The sequence below is a fragment of the Tympanuchus pallidicinctus genome, unplaced genomic scaffold (genome assembly GCF_026119805.1).
Source record: "Tympanuchus pallidicinctus isolate F22 unplaced genomic scaffold, pur_lepc_1.0 scaffold4, whole genome shotgun sequence".
Classification (NCBI taxonomy): Eukaryota; Metazoa; Chordata; class Aves; order Galliformes; family Phasianidae; genus Tympanuchus; species Tympanuchus pallidicinctus.
The window spans coordinates 46,972,752-46,992,468 of record NW_026294758.1 but is presented as its reverse complement, the minus strand read 5'-3'; the positions used below and the strand labels follow the sequence as shown (position 1 = coordinate 46,992,468).

At 53.6% G+C, this 19,717-nt stretch overlaps 1 long non-coding RNA gene across 1 annotated transcript; it reads right to left on the bottom strand.

Moving 5' to 3' along the window:
* Positions 1-5,109: 5,109 nt before the first annotated feature.
* On the bottom strand, positions 5,110-10,463 carry LOC128089571 (uncharacterized). The gene is made up of 2 exons (XR_008210616.1): positions 9,693-10,463; positions 5,110-6,429 (listed from the first exon to the last, which is right to left on the bottom strand). It is a non-coding gene; the product is annotated as an uncharacterized LOC128089571 (long non-coding RNA).
* Between the last annotated feature and the right edge of the window lie 9,254 nt (positions 10,464-19,717).

The following is a 19,717-nucleotide window of genomic DNA, read 5'->3' as shown; positions in this document are numbered from 1 at the left end:
CGTTGAGATTGTTTTGCGTGGGAAGGTGGTTGGTGAGTGAGCTCCCTGTGTCAGTGTTTGCGCTGGAGATTTCCCGTCTTATTCTTCACCCTCTCCTACTGAGGACAGAGAGTGCGAGAGTGGCTGTGTGGGCATGGGGCTGCCGGCCAAGGTCAGGCCCGCGCAGCAAAATGTGCTCACAGGGACCCCTAGGGAACGCACCTGAGACACGGCAGTCCATCTATTGCGTTTCCTTAGCAGTAGGTGCTCCAGAGACTGTCCGACACTCTGCAGTACTGCAGTACTATAAGTGTTGTGATTTGGCCTGGGGTGGAGGGTCTGGGCCTTGCAGAGTCTCCCGCGTGCTGGTGCTTGGATTCTTTTCACGAGAACACGGGTGCCTAAGACAGGCACGTTTGTAGCTGTTGCAGAACAGTGCTTGCACAGAGCCAAGGACTTTTCTGCTTCTCGTGCGGTTCATCCCGTGAGGAGGCAGGGGACAGAGCAGAAGCTGGCAGCGGCCACAGCCAGGAGACAGAGCCACACAGCTGGCGGCCCAGACTGGCCGGGATGTCACGCTCAGCAAGGAAAGCTGGAGGTGTCAAGCAGGAGGCCTGGGTCAAGGTGGGATGGATGCTGTTGCCTTCCCAAGAGATTGTTCCGTGCAATGAGCCGTCTGTTCCTGGATGTGGCTGAATATTGGCCTGCCTGCGGATGGGAAGCAGCGATTGTGTTGCCCGTTTTCCTTGTTGTGCGGGCCGGGCTTTTGCTTTCCCTGATAAAATGTCTGGCTTTCTGCCCTGTGAGTTTACCTGGCTTCATACAGTGTGTATCACTGCACCCCCTTCTGCTTGACTATTGAGCATTTTATTGCTGCAGGAGTTTTTGCTCAAATTTTAGAAGGTCTGCGGAATTGTAATTATTATGGTAAGAATGATTCACTTATAGTGAGATTTTTTTGGGAGTTTTTAGATGTAGTTTATCCGTGAGGAAATATTGGGGTTATTATAATGTAATGAATGTTAGTTTCTTGTTCTTTGGACGTGGATGTAGCTCATACATGTAAGGGTTTGAGAACAGTCTTATGTCATTTGGCAGGGAAGTGATTATATGCTGAGAAGTCAAGAAGATACCACCTTTGGTGGATGCCCCCCCAAATGTTCAGAAGTGTACTGCAAGAAACGTCTGAAGCTTTTGCAAGGAAACAAGAAATCTTCATCCCACGACCCACTCTGCGCACTCAAGAGGGTTTGGTCTGCATGCTAACAAACTCTCAGGTGTGTAGTGAATATGTAACCAAATGCCATGAAATCTGTTTATTATGTATTATTTTCGCCTTTATTTTGCACAATTTTTCCAGATGATGTGCAAGTTAGGTAGGTCTATTCCCCTTGCCCTCGGTGTTTGTGTAGCACTAAATAAAGTGTACGTGCTTTGTAATCTTGCTACGATTATAGAATTTGATTCCTCATGTCAGTTTGGCATCCCAGATGGGACATCCTCTGCTCAGGTGCAGGATCTGTTGAGAGGAGGTATGCCTTTAGGCACACCCCGAGATTTCTCTGAAGAACTCCCCTTCTTCATCCAATCACTGTAGGATCTGATAAAGACCATCCGTCTGGGGACCAAATATGTGTACGTAATGTGGGGAACCAGTAAGCTGTATGGAGACATCCTACACTGGGAATAGCCATTGCTGCTGCCCCTGTGTTGGTTAGTGAGGTTACAGGTTTGAAAGGTTGCTGGCTGGGGTGGGCAGACTCTGGTGAGCAGCTCCTTGGGTGTGCACCCAGAAACGGACCTTGTAAGTCGTATGCAGGGTAACAGGGCAGGGTATAGTGAGCATCCTGTTAAATGGTTGTCTGGGTTCTTCCGGTTGTGATAACAGGAGTCATAGGTTGTACAATTGCTGTTAACATCTGTTGTAGATGTTTGTTACTGTGTATCTGAATTAATACCATCAGAATATTTGGGTTATCCTCCGAGGAAATTAGGACTATGAACTAAGAAATTTCAAACTTAATACTTTGACCAAGCCAGTATTGAGTGAGTGTGGCGAGAGTGAGACATAGCTAAGCTACAGAGCAAGAGTAGAGTCCCGATCCACCATTTCGTTCTCTTGCGAGGGAAACAGCCAGATACAGACAAAACCGAAGTTGTTTTTGTTCTCTGTGTTATTTGTTTTGTGCATATAAATTTTCTCTGTTTAAATGAAAGTTACAGATTAGGATTATTATGGAAGTACACACGTTACTGATCACAATAAGGGAATACAGAGGCAAGGTTTAGCCCTAGAGGGTGGCAGAGAGAGGAAGGATCCTGAGGATAAATTGTACTGATTATTGTCACTGTCTTTGTGATTGGTCAATGTTTATGTCATGAAAGTGTTACCTACGAGGCTGTTATGGAACAAGGGGTGCCTAAAGTGTCACTGAGAAGACCCCCTGGGTTGTATTTTGGCTCACTGGAGAAACATTGCTGGTGAGCCAGGGGGACTATAGAATAAGAAACCAGGAACATAAATGGAATAATGGGATCAGTTTTATAATTGAGTACCCTAATCATGAGACCAAGTGCTGGGTGTCTGTGGAAGTTGAGGATCTGTATTTTTTGATTTGTGGATTTTGGAGGGAATGGGACAAACTGTTTTGATGGTAGAAGAAAGTGTAATTGTTAATGGTATACAGAAGTAGAATTGAGGATTTGTGGAAGTGTAATTGAGGGTACGAATAGTGGAATAACATACAAAGGAAAAAAATGTTAAAGAAAAAGTGAGATTATCTGTGCTGGCATGAGAGTAACCCCTCCCCCCCCTCCCCCCTCACCCCCACCCCTGCTCAGCACTTTTCCTCCGTGAGCAGAACTTTGTGTGAGAGAGTGAGCTACAGATGGAGAGTGCTGTTGTAAACAACATTACTTGCAAAGGGGGAGTTGGAGAGGATAGGGCACTGGAACTGAGAATAGCCTCTGCAGAGATCTAAGAAACCCAAAATGCCAGTGTTAGCACTGGAAGCCTCTGGAGAGGAGGAGGTAAAACTGAAATATGATGTTAGTAGTTAATGTAATTATGAGTTTGGAAAGTGGAAAGTTTGGAAAAGACACAGGCTGAGGAAGGCAAAAGATGAACAGGGTGTGACAGGGATGTCAGGACTGAAGAGAGGGGAGCAGGATAAAGAGGTTTATCTTTTGGTGGGTATGGGTGCCTCTTACCACCCGTAGATGATTTTGTAACAGTAATAGGAGCTAATACCCAATAAGAAAAGGCTTACTTTCTGGGATCAATTAAATATACGCTGAGAAAACAAGTGGGAATGCATAAATTCTTGTACATGCCAGATTACTCTGGCAAGAAATTAAATAAATCTGGATCTAAAGATCAAAGAATATTAACTGATTGAGAATTGTAAGTCTGCCTTTAACACAAACTGGGAAAAACAAGGTTGTAGCCCCAGAAGTTAACGGAATCTTGAATAAGATACCTTAGGAGTGTGGGCATCAGGGATACCTGGTAGAGCCAAAAATGCAGCCCTGAATAGAAGTTAAAAGCAAGAGTTAGCCCAATCAGGGTAAAGCAGTGCCCTTTAAGGATATGTGACTGTATACACATAAAAGAAATAATATATAATTTTTGGGCTTTGGATTACTAATTGAATATGAATCCAAACACAGTACTCCAAACCTGCTGATGAAAAAAATTGCAAAAGAAGTGCTACAGTCTGGGACAAGATTTGAGGGCAAGTTATAAAATAGTTGAATGTATACACTCAGTGGTGAAAAATCTGTACACTTTATTAACCAAGTTAAAGAATTAGTAGGTGGAATTTACTTTCTGGATTGGAAGGATGCCTTTTCTGCCTGGTTTGGCTGGAGGAAGCCTAAGGTTATTTGCCTTTGAATAGGAAAACCCCAAGATGGGGTGAAAAGACTAAATTAATCTGAACAGTGTTACCCAGGGTTGTGAGAACTGCTCAATGACTTTTTTGAGAGCTGGTCAACTTGTGAACCTGAGACATGGGTTCCTCCATCCCAGGGTGGAAACTTACTGTAGTATGTGGATGTCACAAAAAAGCAAAAGAGGACTGTGTACAATGGACTGTGAGTTTGCTGAATTTCTTGTTTAAATGATTATCAAGTTTCTCAACAGAAAGACATATATGGGATCACAGAATCACAGAATTGTAGGGGTTGGAAGAGACCTGTACAGATCATCGAGACCAACCCCCCTGCCAAAGCAGGTTCCCTAAACAAGGTCACACAAGTAGGCGTTCAGGCGAGACTTGAATATCTCTAGAGAAGGAGACTCCACAACTCCCCTGGGCAGCCTGTTCCAGTGCTCCATCACCTTAAGGACTGTCAGGAAAGAAGCCATCTGCCAAACCCCTGAGTCACCAACTGCTGAGGAAATCTGTACATTCCCGGGAATGACAGGATGGTGCCCACCGTGGATACACAGCTACGGACTATTGGTAAAGCCAAAATCTTATATGAAATGGGGAGGCAAGGTGGGCATTCCCTCAGCTGAAATAAGAATGAAGGCCCTCTGCTTTGGGGCTACCAACTTGCATGAAAAACAAGGAATAGCCCTTGGAGTCCTTGCACAGAATCTTGGATCTTATCAAAGGGCAGTGGCACATTTCTCCAAACAGTTTGATGAAGTGAGTAAGGAATGGCTGGGGTGTTTGAGGGCAGTGGCTGCACTAAAACTCAATACTCAAGAAACAAGTCAAGTTATGCTAGGCCATAGAATAACAGTTTTGATGTCTCATACAGTGTCTACCGTACTGGAGATAAAAGGGGGGCATTGGCACTCACCCCAAAGATTCCTGAAATCCCAGGCCATCCTAGCAGAGCAGGATAATTGTAACTAATATTGTCAACCCAGTATCTTTCCTTAGCAGAAATCCTAGGGAACAAGTATTTCATGACTACTTTGAAACAACTGAAGCTGCATATTCCAGCCAGTCGGACCCGAAGGACAAATCCTTAGAAGATGCAGAAGGCACCTGGTTTACCAATGGTAGCAGTAAGTCAGGACGTGCAGTAGCTGCAACTGACAGGGTAATTGAAACATAACCATTACCTGAGCAGACTTTCCCTCAACAGGCCAAAATAACTGCCTGGACAAGAGCCTTAATTGTATGGACAGATGCTTATTATATATTTGGGATGCTACACATCACAATTCCATATGAAAAGAGCAAGGATTGTATACACAAGGAAAACAGCATGATGCAAATCTACCAAAGACTATGGCTGTTATACATTGTAACAGGACATCAGGAGGGTAACACTGTACAGGAAATTAGAAATAACATGATGAATCAGGTGTCAGAACAGGTAGTTGAAGAAGGCTTTAATTCCAGACAGTAAACTTAAAATCTCTAAACCTGAAGAACCTGTAAATAAAAAACTCAGAACCTGTAAAATATTCTAGAGAAGATAGGAATCTAATTAATAATTTAGAAGGGAAAGCAACAATGGCAAATTGATTTCTCAGAACTCCCCAAAAAAGGGGAGGAAGGTGTTGCTGTATGTTGGTACTGATATGTCTTTACAGTGGCCAGAGGCATTCATTTGTAAACCAATAAGGCATGTGGAGTAACTGAAGTATTGTTATGGGAGGTTATTCCAAGACGCTGAGGAACTAGTTGGTCTGTCAAGGAATGCACACTGTCAGAAGTTAAACTCATAAGGAAAAGATGAGCTGGTTACTAATTTGCTTTATTTCAGTGTACACAGGGTGGTGTCTGTGACAAGAGGATGCTGTGTGATGTTACATTTTGTATTTTTGTTGCCATAGTACTATGTTTTGTGTTATACGTTTTTATTTGTTACTGCTAACAGAGTGATTCTCCCTGCTTCTGGAACAACCTAACATTTCCATATGTAACAATGGCTGCTGTTAAGGAAAGTAATAACACTCCCATTTCTGGGCTTGAATATCATAAAGGAAGAAATTTAATGAGCAGGTGTTAGTTAGTTAGGGTAAAGGTTTATGGAGGATAGGAAGAGATGGGAGAGCACAAAATAATTCCAGAAATAGTGAGAATTATTTGGAGACAGTACCAAAATCCAAGGAGGATTAAAAGGGTAAATATCAAACTGGTAAGGTATAATACAGAATACCACAGAATCGGGAGAACTCCTATCCGGGTATTGGGAGCACCTCAGAAGAAAAAGGCTATTGTGAAGATCGCTGAAAAGAAATAGTAAAAATGCCACAAAAAATGAATTAAAAAGAAGCCAAGAGGAGGTATCCTCTTTCTCCAAAGAAGAACAACAAAACAGGAAGGCAATCAATCAACATCAAATAACAGCTAAACAAGAAGGATGGAGTTGCACAAAAAGTCGGGGGAGGCTGTGGGGGAACACAGCCTGGGCCCATGGCCCAAACTGAAGCAAAGGAGCATTCCGCACCGCTTACCGACATGCTCCACAGTAAAAGCCAAACTCGGAAGGAGGCATGAGGGCGAACTGCGAGCGATGTGGTTTGTCTTGCCAGCAAACTGCAACACATGATGTGCCCCGTTTTCCGGAACAGGATTAGCCTGACACACACCCCTCCCGAAGAACGTGGGGCCTTGTCCTTCCTTTGCTATGCAGACAAGAGATGGCTCTTGGGCATCAGCACGCCCTGGAGCGCACAAACACAGTCACAAGGTGCAGCTCTACGGCTCTCTCACCTTCCCTGCTAACAACAGCAGCTGTCTGGCTTGCCCTCCCAAAACGGGAACGGAACGGCTCCCCAGAACTCTCAGAGAGCCCCCCTCCCTATCCGGGAATCTGCAGTTTCAAGCCCTCCTGACTACGCCCCTTGCGCAACGGAGCACCTCTTACCACTCGGGCAGCCAGGCACGGAACGCTCTGGCGTGTAAAGCTGCTGCTCCTGCTCCACAGACCTCCGTCTCCGGCCCGCCGCTCTTCCTGGTCAGCAGCTGGCAGCGCTGTGCCGACTGCGTGCCGGGCTGGGAAAAAGCCTCCGGTGAAGGGCGGATCCCAACGTCAATCGGCCCGCCCGGGGGTAGGAGGGCCCAGCACAGGAAATCCCTCCCCCATGCCCACATAGGGGGGCGCCATTTTGTATCCGTCTGCCTTCCATGGAGAGGAGCCGCCATTTGGGGACACTCTGTAACCCACGTGTTCCCGCGCCCTCTGAGATTGCCTGAGTCAAGTTTTTGTAATGTCGCGGTCTTCTCAGGTCTGCCCCTGAATGGCTGCCCGCTTCCTTCACGTACGTCAGGGAGGGCTCTGACGTAGAAACGCAGGTGCTTCTATGCAACTGTGCGGCCCGGACGATACTGTTAATCCAAGGATGCATTTCCCCACAGAGCATTCTGAGTAGCTACCTTCTGCGTAGGTGGAAACGCTGTGCATAAGCAGAGCATCCTCCTCTGCGCAGCCTTCTGCTGCGGCAGCCTTTGGGCAGAAGTAGAGCCCCTTCCTTTGGAAGCGCCTCGGCAGACTCAGGGCCCGTAAGCCACGACATTACGTCCCCGTGCCACCGGATGCAGCGTAGGCGACACTCTAACAGCAGTGCTGCTACTCTCTGTTTGTGCTGCTGCACTACGCTAGGGAATTGTGCTGGGTCTGGCTAGGGCAGAGGTCTTTTCCTCCTGGCAGGCACCTGTCAAGCAGGTTTGGGAACTGGGGCGCAAACAGTGCTGATCACACAGCCACATTAAGTGCTGTAGCAGAGCACTGCTTCCACAGAAACCGAGGATGTTTCTGCTTCTTATGCTCTCCTTCATGCCAGGAGGTTGGAGTTGCACAAGAAGTCTACGGGGGAACACAGCCGGGGCCCCTGGTCCAAACTGAAGCAAGGGCGTATTCCGCACCGCCCACCGACATGCTCCGCAGTAAAAGCCAACCTGGGAAGGAGGCATGAGGGCATCTTGCGAGCGGTGCCGTTTGTCTTGCCAGCAAACTGCCACACGTGATGGGCCCCGTTTTCCTGGAAGCGCCTGAACAGCTATCTGCCTGCCAACGGGAAGCTGGAATTGAACCCCGCATTTTGCTTTGCTCCTTCTTGCGGCCTTGGCTTTGCCTAGGAAACTGCCTTCAGCCTCTCCCGTGACTCCTCGCACTTTCACCTTGCCGGTACTGTCCGCGGTGTCGGCCGGGGAGGGAGAGCAAACAACTTTCTGCTCTTTAGCCGGGCATCGAGGGTTATACCCCAACAGCGATAAGTAACCCACAGACACATCTCTGCAGACAGAAGTTAAAGGTACGGATATGCCTTAGAAAGCACACTTCTGTCTGAAACGGAAAGGCCACTTGCCAATCACGGCCTTTGGGCCCACCAGCCCTGTTCTTCGGTACCTCTCAGGCCGCAGGTGCCGCAGCACGATTCAGCCCCGCATTTCCAATCGAGTGTGTGGCTTGAAGCCAGAGGGGACAGGATTAGCCTGACACACACCCCTCCCGAAGAACGTGGGGCCTTGTCCTTCCTTTGCTATGCAGACAAGAGATGGCTCTTGGGCATCAGCACGCCCTGGAGCGCACAAACACAGTCACAAGGTGCAGCTCTACGGCTCTCTCACCTTCCCTGCTAACAACAGCAGCTGTCTGGCTTGCCCTCCCAAAACGGGGACGGAACGGCTCCCCGAACTCTCCGGGAATCTGCAGTTTCAAGCCCTCCCGACTACGCCCCTTGCGCAACAGAGCACCTCTTACCACTCGGGCAGCCAGGCACGGAACGCTCTGGCGTGTAAAGCTGCTGCTCCTGCTCCACAGACCTCCGTCTCCGGCCCGCCGCTCTTCCTGGTCAGCAGCTGGCAGCGCTGTGCCGACTGCGTGCCGGGCTGGGAAAAAGCCTCCGGTGAAGGGCGGATCCCAACGTCAATCGGCCCGCCCGGGGGTAGGAGGGCCCAGCACAGGAAATCCCTCCCCCCTGCCCACATAGGGGGGCGCCATTTTGTATCCGTCTGCCTTCCACGGAGAGGAGCCGCCATTTGGGGACACTCTGTAACCCACGTGTTCCCGCGCCCTCTGAGATTGCCTGAGTCAAGTTTTTGTAATGTCGCGGTCTTCTCAGGTCTGCCCCTGAATGGCTGCCCGCTTCCTTCACGTACGTCAGGGAGGGCTCTGACGTAGAAACGCAGGTGCTTCTATGCAACTGTGCGGCCCGGACGATACTGTTAATCCAAGGATGCATTTCCCCACAGAGCATTCTGAGTAGCTACCTTCTGCGTAGGTGGAAACGCTGTGCATAAGCAGAGCATCCTCCTCTGCGCAGCCTTCTGCTGCGGCAGCCTTTGGGCAGAAGTAGAGCCCCTTCCTTTGGAAGCGCCTCGGCAGACTCAGGGCCCGTAAGCCACGACATTACGTCCCCGTGCCACCGGATGCAGCGTAGGCGACACTCTAACAGCAGTGCTGCTACTCTCTGTTTGTGCTGCTGCACTACGCTAGGGAATTGTGCTGGGTCTGGCTAGGGCAGAGGTCTTTTCCTCCTGGCAGGCACCTGTCAAGCAGGTTTGGGAACTGGGGCGCAAACAGTGCTGATCACACAGCCACATTAAGTGCTGTAGCAGAGCACTGCTTCCACAGAAACCGAGGATGTTTCTGCTTCTTATGCTCTCCTTCATGCCAGGAGGCTGGAGTTGCACAAGAAGTCGGGGGAGGCTGCGGGGGAACACAGCCGGGGCCCCTGGCCCAAACTGAAGCAAGGGCATATTCCGCACCGCCTACCGACATGCTCCGCAGTAAAAGCCAACCTGGGAAGGAGGCATGAGGGCATCTTGCGAGCGATGCCGTTTGTCTTGCCAGCAAACTGCCACACGTGATGGGCCCCGTTTTCCTGGAAGCGCCTGAACAGCTATCTGCCTGCCAACGGGAAGCTGGAATTGAACCCCGCATTTTGCTTTGCTCCTTCTTGCGGCCTTGGCTTTGCCTAGGAAACTGCCTTCAGCCTCTCCCGTGACTCCTCGCACTTTCACCTTGCCGGTACTGTCCGCGGTGTCGGCCGGGGAGGGAGAGCAAACAACTTTCTGCTCTTTAGCCGGGCATCGAGGGTTATACCCCAACAGCGATAAGTAACCCACAGACACATCTCTGCAGACAGAAGTTAAAGGTACGGATATGCCTTAGAAAGCACACTTCTGTCTGAAACGGAAAGGCCACTTGCCAATCACGGCCTTTGGGCCCACCAGCCCTGTTCTTCGGTACCTCTCAGGCCGCAGGTGCCGCAGCACGATTCAGCCCCGCATTTCCAATCGAGTGTGTGGCTTGAAGCCAGAGGGGACAGGATTAGCCTGACACACACCCCTCCCGAAGAACGTGGGGCCTTGTCCTTCCTTTGCTATGCAGACAAGAGATGGCTCTTGGGCATCAGCACGCCCTGGAGCGCACAAACACAGTCACAAGGTGCAGCTCTACGGCTCTCTCACCTTCCCTGCTAACAACAGCAGCTGTCTGGCTTGCCCTCCCAAAACGGGGACGGAACGGCTCCCCAGAACTCTCAGAGAGCCCCCACCCTATACGGGAATCTGCAGTTTCAAGCCCTCTTGACTACGCCCCTTGTGCAACGGAGCACCTCTTACCACTCGGGCAGCCAGGCACGGAACGCTCTGGCGTGTAAAGCTGCTGCTCCTGCTCCACAGACCTCTGTCTCCGGCCCGCCGCTCTTCCTGGTCAGCAGCTGGCAGCGCTGTGCCGACTGCGTGCCGGGCTGGGAAAAAGCCTCCGGTGAAGGGGGGATCCCAACGTCAATCGGCCCGCCCGGGGGTAGGAGGGCCCAGCACAGGAAATCCCTCCCCCATGCCCACATAGGGGGGCGCCATTTTGTATCCGTCTGCCTTCCACGGAGAGGAGCCGCCATTTGGGGACACTCTGTAACCCACGTGTTCCCGCGCCCTCTGAGATTGCCTGAGTCAAGTTTTTGTAATGTCGCGGTCTTCTCAGGTCTGCCCCTGAATGGCTGCCCGCTTCCTTCACGTACGTCAGGGAGGGCTCTGACGTAGAAACGCAGGTGCTTCTATGCAACTGTGCGGCCCGGACGATACTGTTAATCCAAGGATGCATTTCCCCACAGAGCATTCTGAGTAGCTACCTTCTGCGTAGGTGGAAACGCTGTGCATAAGCAGAGCATCCTCCTCTGCGCAGCCTTCTGCTGCGGCAGCCTTTGGGCAGAAGTAGAGCCCCTTCCTTTGGAAGCGCCTCGGCAGACTCAGGGCCCGTAAGCCACGACATTACGTCCCCGTGCCACCGGATGCAGCGTAGGCGACACTCTAACAGCAGTGCTGCTACTCTCTGTTTGTGCTGCTGCACTACGCTAGGGAATTGTGCTGGGTCTGGCTAGGGCAGAGGTCTTTTCCTCCTGGCAGGCACCTGTCAAGCAGGTTTGGGAACTGGGGCGCAAACAGTGCTGATCACACAGCCACATTAAGTGCTGTAGCAGAGCACTGCTTCCACAGAAACCGAGGATGTTTCTGCTTCTTATGCTCTCCTTCATGCCAGGAGGCTGGAGTTGCACAAGAAGTCGGGGGAGGCTGCGGGGGAACACAGCCGGGGCCCCTGGCCCAAACTGAAGCAAGGGCGTATTCCACACCGCCTACCGACATGCTCCGCAGTAAAAGCCAACCTGGGAAGGAGGCATGAGGGCATCTTGCGAGCGGTGCCGTTTGTCTTGCCAGCAAACTGCCACACGTGATGGGCCCCGTTTTCCTGGAAGCGCCTGAACAGCTATCTGCCTGCCAACGGGAAGCTGGAATTGAACCCCGCATTTTGCTTTGCTCCTTCTTGCGGCCTTGGCTTTGCCTAGGAAACTGCCTTCAGCCTCTCCCGTGACTCCTCGCACTTTCACCTTGCCGGTACTGTCCGCGGTGTCGGCCGGGGAGGGAGAGCAAACAACTTTCTGCTCTTTAGCCGGGCATCGAGGGTTATACCCCAACAGCGATAAGTAACCCACAGACACATCTCTGCAGACAGAAGTTAAAGGTACGGATATGCCTTAGAAAGCACACTTCTGTCTGAAACGGAAAGGCCACTTGCCAATCACGGCCTTTGGGCCCACCAGCCCTGTTCTTCGGTACCTCTCAGGCCGCAGGTGCCGCAGCACGATTCAGCCCCGCATTTCCAATCGAGTGTGTGGCTTGAAGCCAGAGGGGACAGGATTAGCCTGACACACACCCCTCCCGAAGAACGTGGGGCCTTGTCCTTCCTTTGCTATGCAGACAAGAGATGGCTCTTGGGCATCAGCACGCCCTGGAGCGCACAAACACAGTCACAAGGTGCAGCTCTACGGCTCTCTCACCTTCCCTGCTAACAACAGCAGCTGTCTGGCTTGCCCTCCCAAAACGGGGACGGAACGGCTCCCCAGAACTCTCAGAGAGCCCCCACCCTATACGGGAATCTGCAGTTTCAAGCCCTCTTGACTACGCCCCTTGTGCAACGGAGCACCTCTTACCACTCGGGCAGCCAGGCACGGAACGCTCTGGCGTGTAAAGCTGCTGCTCCTGCTCCACAGACCTCCGTCTCCGGCCCGCCGCTCTTCCTGGTCAGCAGCTGGCAGCGCTGTGCCGACTGCGTGCCGGGCTGGGAAAAAGCCTCCGGTGAAGGGCGGATCCCAACGTCAATCGGCCCGCCCGGGGGTAGGAGGGCCCAGCACAGGAAATCCCTCCCCCATGCCCACATAGGGGGGCGCCATTTTGTATCCGTCTGCCTTCCACGGAGAGGAGCCGCCATTTGGGGACACTCTGTAACCCACGTGTTCCCGCGCCCTCTGAGATTGCCTGAGTCAAGTTTTTGTAATGTCGCGGTCTTCTCAGGTCTGCCCCTGAATGGCTGCCCGCTTCCTTCACGTACGTCAGGGAGGGCTCTGACGTAGAAACGCAGGTGCTTCTATGCAACTGTGCGGCCCGGACGATACTGTTAATCCAAGGATGCATTTCCCCACAGAGCATTCTGAGTAGCTACCTTCTGCGTAGGTGGAAACGCTGTGCATAAGCAGAGCATCCTCCTCTGCGCAGCCTTCTGCTGCGGCAGCCTTTGGGCAGAAGTAGAGCCCCTTCCTTTGGAAGCGCCTCGGCAGACTCAGGGCCCGTAAGCCACGACATTACGTCCCCGTGCCACCGGATGCAGCGTAGGCGACACTCTAACAGCAGTGCTGCTACTCTCTGTTTGTGCTGCTGCACTACGCTAGGGAATTGTGCTGGGTCTGGCTAGGGCAGAGGTCTTTTCCTCCTGGCAGGCACCTGTCAAGCAGGTTTGGGAACTGGGGCGCAAACAGTGCTGATCACACAGCCACATTAAGTGCTGTAGCAGAGCACTGCTTCCACAGAAACCGAGGATGTTTCTGCTTCTTATGCTCTCCTTCATGCCAGGAGGCTGGAGTTGCACAAGAAGTCGGGGGAGGCTGCGGGGGAACACAGCCGGGGCCCCTGGCCCAAACTGAAGCAAGGGCATATTCCGCACCGCCTACCGACATGCTCCGCAGTAAAAGCCAACCTGGGAAGGAGGCATGAGGGCATCTTGCGAGCGATGCCGTTTGTCTTGCCAGCAAACTGCCACACGTGATGGGCCCCGTTTTCCTGGAAGCGCCTGAACAGCTATCTGCCTGCCAACGGGAAGCTGGAATTGAACCCCGCATTTTGCTTTGCTCCTTCTTGCGGCCTTGGCTTTGCCTAGGAAACTGCCTTCAGCCTCTCCCGTGACTCCTCGCACTTTCACCTTGCCGGTACTGTCCGCGGTGTCGGCCGGGGAGGGAGAGCAAACAACTTTCTGCTCTTTAGCCGGGCATCGAGGGTTATACCCCAACAGCGATAAGTAACCCACAGACACATCTCTGCAGACAGAAGTTAAAGGTACGGATATGCCTTAGAAAGCACACTTCTGTCTGAAACGGAAAGGCCACTTGCCAATCACGGCCTTTGGGCCCACCAGCCCTGTTCTTCGGTACCTCTCAGGCCGCAGGTGCCGCAGCACGATTCAGCCCCGCATTTCCAATCGAGTGTGTGGCTTGAAGCCAGAGGGGACAGGATTAGCCTGACACACACCCCTCCCGAAGAACGTGGGGCCTTGTCCTTCCTTTGCTATGCAGACAAGAGATGGCTCTTGGGCATCAGCACGCCCTGGAGCGCACAAACACAGTCACAAGGTGCAGCTCTACGGCTCTCTCACCTTCCCTGCTAACAACAGCAGCTGTCTGGCTTGCCCTCCCAAAACGGGGACGGAACGGCTCCCCAGAACTCTCAGAGAGCCCCCACCCTATACGGGAATCTGCAGTTTCAAGCCCTCCTGACTACGCCCCTTGCGCAACGGAGCACCTCTTACCACTCGGGCAGCCAGGCACGGAACGCTCTGGCGTGTAAAGCTGCTGCTCCTGCTCCACAGACCTCCGTCTCCGGCCCGCCGCTCTTCCTGGTCAGCAGCTGGCAGCGCTGTGCCGACTGCGTGCCGGGCTGGGAAAAAGCCTCCGGTGAAGGGCGGATCCCAACGTCAATCGGCCCGCCCGGGGGTAGGAGGGCCCAGCACAGGAAATCCCTCCCCCATGCCCACATAGGGGGGCGCCATTTTGTATCCGTCTGCCTTCCACGGAGAGGAGCCGCCATTTGGGGACACTCTGTAACCCACGTGTTCCCGCGCCCTCTGAGATTGCCTGAGTCAAGTTTTTGTAATGTCGCGGTCTTCTCAGGTCTGCCCCTGAATGGCTGCCCGCTTCCTTCACGTACGTCAGGGAGGGCTCTGACGTAGAAACGCAGGTGCTTCTATGCAACTGTGCGGCCCGGACGATACTGTTAATCCAAGGATGCATTTCCCCACAGAGCATTCTGAGTAGCTACCTTCTGCGTAGGTGGAAACGCTGTGCATAAGCAGAGCATCCTCCTCTGCGCAGCCTTCTGCTGCGGCAGCCTTTGGGCAGAAGTAGAGCCCCTTCCTTTGGAAGCGCCTCGGCAGACTCAGGGCCCGTAAGCCACGACATTACGTCCCCGTGCCACCGGATGCAGCGTAGGCGACACTCTAACAGCAGTGCTGCTACTCTCTGTTTGTGCTGCTGCACTACGCTAGGGAATTGTGCTGGGTCTGGCTAGGGCAGAGGTCTTTTCCTCCTGGCAGGCACCTGTCAAGCAGGTTTGGGAACTGGGGCGCAAACAGTGCTGATCACACAGCCACATTAAGTGCTGTAGCAGAGCACTGCTTCCACAGAAACCGAGGATGTTTCTGCTTCTTATGCTCTCCTTCATGCCAGGAGGCTGGAGTTGCACAAGAAGTCGGGGGAGGCTGCGGGGGAACACAGCCGGGGCCCCTGGCCCAAACTGAAGCAAGGGCGTATTCCGCACCGCCTACCGACATGCTCCGCAGTAAAAGCCAACCTGGGAAGGAGGCATGAGGGCATCTTGCGAGCGGTGCCGTTTGTCTTGCCAGCAAACTGCCACACGTGATGGGCCCCGTTTTCCTGGAAGCGCCTGAACAGCTATCTGCCTGCCAACGGGAAGCTGGAATTGAACCCCGCATTTTGCTTTGCTCCTTCTTGCGGCCTTGGCTTTGCCTAGGAAACTGCCTTCAGCCTCTCCCGTGACTCCTCGCACTTTCACCTTGCCGGTACTGTCCGCGGTGTCGGCCGGGGAGGGAGAGCAAACAACTTTCTGCTCTTTAGCCGGGCATCGAGGGTTATACCCCAACAGCGATAAGTAACCCACAGACACATCTCTGCAGACAGAAGTTAAAGGTACGGATATGCCTTAGAAAGCACACTTCTGTCTGAAACGGAAAGGCCACTTGCCAATCACGGCCTTTGGGCCCACCAGCCCTGTTCTTCGGTACCTCTCAGGCCGCAGGTGCCGCAGCACGATTCAGCCCCGCATTTCCAATCGAGTGTGTGGCTTGAAGCCAGAGGGGACAGGATTAGCCTGACACACACCCCTCCCGAAGAACGTGGGGCCTTGTCCTTCCTTTGCTATGCAGACAAGAGATGGCTCTTGGGCATCAGCACGCCCTGGAGCGCACAAACACAGTCACAAGGTGCAGCTCTACGGCTCTCTCACCTTCCCTGCTAACAACAGCAGCTGTCTGGCTTGCCCTCCCAAAACGGGGACGGAACGGCTCCCCAGAACTCTCAGAGAGCCCCCCTCCCTATCCGGGAATCTGCAGTTTCAAGCCCTCCTGACTACGCCCCTTGCGCAACGGAGCACCTCTTACCACTCGGGCAGCCAGGCACGGAACGCTCTGGCGTGTAAAGCTGCTGCTCCTGCTCCACAGACCTCCGTCTCCGGCCCGCCGCTCTTCCTGGTCAGCAGCTGGCAGCGCTGTGCCGACTGCGTGCCGGGCTGGGAAAAAGCCTCCGGTGAAGGGCGGATCCCAACGTCAATCGGCCCGCCCGGGGGTAGGAGGGCCCAGCACAGGAAATCCCTCCCCCATGCCCACATAGGGGGGCGCCATTTTGTATCCGTCTGCCTTCCACGGAGAGGAGCCGCCATTTGGGGACACTCTGTAACCCACGTGTTCCCGCGCCCTCTGAGATTGCCTGAGTCAAGTTTTTGTAATGTCGCGGTCTTCTCAGGTCTGCCCCTGAATGGCTGCCCGCTTCCTTCACGTACGTCAGGGAGGGCTCTGACGTAGAAACGCAGGTGCTTCTATGCAACTGTGCGGCCCGGACGATACTGTTAATCCAAGGATGCATTTCCCCACAGAGCATTCTGAGTAGCTACCTTCTGCGTAGGTGGAAACGCTGTGCATAAGCAGAGCATCCTCCTCTGCGCAGCCTTCTGCTGCGGCAGCCTTTGGGCAGAAGTAGAGCCCCTTCCTTTGGAAGCGCCTCGGCAGACTCAGGGCCCGTAAGCCACGACATTACGTCCCCGTGCCACCGGATGCAGCGTAGGCGACACTCTAACAGCAGTGCTGCTACTCTCTGTTTGTGCTGCTGCACTACGCTAGGGAATTGTGCTGGGTCTGGCTAGGGCAGAGGTCTTTTCCTCCTGGCAGGCACCTGTCAAGCAGGTTTGGGAACTGGGGCGCAAACAGTGCTGATCACACAGCCACATTAAGTGCTGTAGCAGAGCACTGCTTCCACAGAAACCGAGGATGTTTCTGCTTCTTATGCTCTCCTTCATGCCAGGAGGCTGGAGTTGCACAAGAAGTCGGGGGAGGCTGCGGGGGAACACAGCCGGGGCCCCTGGCCCAAACTGAAGCAAGGGCATATTCCGCACCGCCTACCGACATGCTCCGCAGTAAAAGCCAACCTGGGAAGGAGGCATGAGGGCATCTTGCGAGCGATGCCGTTTGTCTTGCCAGCAAACTGCCACACGTGATGGGCCCCGTTTTCCTGGAAGCGCCTGAACAGCTATCTGCCTGCCAACGGGAAGCTGGAATTGAACCCCGCATTTTGCTTTGCTCCTTCTTGCGGCCTTGGCTTTGCCTAGGAAACTGCCTTCAGCCTCTCCCGTGACTCCTCGCACTTTCACCTTGCCGGTACTGTCCGCGGTGTCGGCCGGGGAGGGAGAGCAAACAACTTTCTGCTCTTTAGCCGGGCATCGAGGGTTATACCCCAACAGCGATAAGTAACCCACAGACACATCTCTGCAGACAGAAGTTAAAGGTACGGATATGCCTTAGAAAGCACACTTCTGTCTGAAACGGAAAGGCCACTTGCCAATCACGGCCTTTGGGCCCACCAGCCCTGTTCTTCGGTACCTCTCAGGCCGCAGGTGCCGCAGCACGATTCAGCCCCGCATTTCCAATCGAGTGTGTGGCTTGAAGCCAGAGGGGACAGGATTAGCCTGACACACACCCCTCCCGAAGAACGTGGGGCCTTGTCCTTCCTTTGCTATGCAGACAAGAGATGGCTCTTGGGCATCAGCACGCCCTGGAGCGCACAAACACAGTCACAAGGTGCAGCTCTACGGCTCTCTCACCTTCCCTGCTAACAACAGCAGCTGTCTGGCTTGCCCTCCCAAAACGGGGACGGAACGGCTCCCCAGAACTCTCAGAGAGCCCCCACCCTATACGGGAATCTGCAGTTTCAAGCCCTCTTGACTACGCCCCTTGTGCAACGGAGCACCTCTTACCACTCGGGCAGCCAGGCACGGAACGCTCTGGCGTGTAAAGCTGCTGCTCCTGCTCCACAGACCTCCGTCTCCGGCCCGCCGCTCTTCCTGGTCAGCAGCTGGCAGCGCTGTGCCGACTGCGTGCCGGGCTGGGAAAAAGCCTCCGGTGAAGGGCGGATCCCAACGTCAATCGGCCCGCCCGGGGGTAGGAGGGCCCAGCACAGGAAATCCCTCCCCCATGCCCACATAGGGGGGCGCCATTTTGTATCCGTCTGCCTTCCACGGAGAGGAGCCGCCATTTGGGGACACTCTGTAACCCACGTGTTCCCGCGCCCTCTGAGATTGCCTGAGTCAAGTTTTTGTAATGTCGCGGTCTTCTCAGGTCTGCCCCTGAATGGCTGCCCGCTTCCTTCACGTACGTCAGGGAGGGCTCTGACGTAGAAACGCAGGTGCTTCTATGCAACTGTGCGGCCCGGACGATACTGTTAATCCAAGGATGCATTTCCCCACAGAGCATTCTGAGTAGCTACCTTCTGCGTAGGTGGAAACGCTGTGCATAAGCAGAGCATCCTCCTCTGCGCAGCCTTCTGCTGCGGCAGCCTTTGGGCAGAAGTAGAGCCCCTTCCTTTGGAAGCGCCTCGGCAGACTCAGGGCCCGTAAGCCACGACATTACGTCCCCGTGCCACCGGATGCAGCGTAGGCGACACTCTAACAGCAGTGCTGCTACTCTCTGTTTGTGCTGCTGCACTACGCTAGGGAATTGTGCTGGGTCTGGCTAGGGCAGAGGTCTTTTCCTCCTGGCAGGCACCTGTCAAGCAGGTTTGGGAACTGGGGCGCAAACAGTGCTGATCACACAGCCACATTAAGTGCTGTAGCAGAGCACTGCTTCCACAGAAACCGAGGATGTTTCTGCTTCTTATGCTCTCCTTCATGCCAGGAGGCTGGAGTTGCACAAGAAGTCGGGGGAGGCTGCGGGGGAACACAGCCGGGGCCCCTGGCCCAAACTGAAGCAAGGGCGTATTCCGCACCGCCTACCGACATGCTCCGCAGTAAAAGCCAACCTGGGAAGGAGGCATGAGGGCATCTTGCGAGCGGTGCCGTTTGTCTTGCCAGCAAACTGCCACACGTGATGGGCCCCGTTTTCCTGGAAGCGCCTGAACAGCTATCTGCCTGCCAACGGGAAGCTGGAATTGAACCCCGCATTTTGCTTTGCTCCTTCTTGCGGCCTTGGCTTTGCCTAGGAAACTGCCTTCAGCCTCTCCCGTGACTCCTCGCACTTTCACCTTGCCGGTACTGTCCGCGGTGTCGGCCGGGGAGGGAGAGCAAACAACTTTCTGCTCTTTAGCCGGGCATCGAGGGTTATACCCCAACAGCGATAAGTAACCCACAGACACATCTCTGCAGACAGAAGTTAAAGGTACGGATATGCCTTAGAAAGCACACTTCTGTCTGAAACGGAAAGGCCACTTGCCAATCACGGCCTTTGGGCCCACCAGCCCTGTTCTTCGGTACCTCTCAGGCCGCAGGTGCCGCAGCACGATTCAGCCCCGCATTTCCAATCGAGTGTGTGGCTTGAAGCCAGAGGGGACAGGATTAGCCTGACACACACCCCTCCCGAAGAACGTGGGGCCTTGTCCTTCCTTTGCTATGCAGACAAGAGATGGCTCTTGGGCATCAGCACGCCCTGGAGCGCACAAACACAGTCACAAGGTGCAGCTCTACGGCTCTCTCACCTTCCCTGCTAACAACAGCAGCTGTCT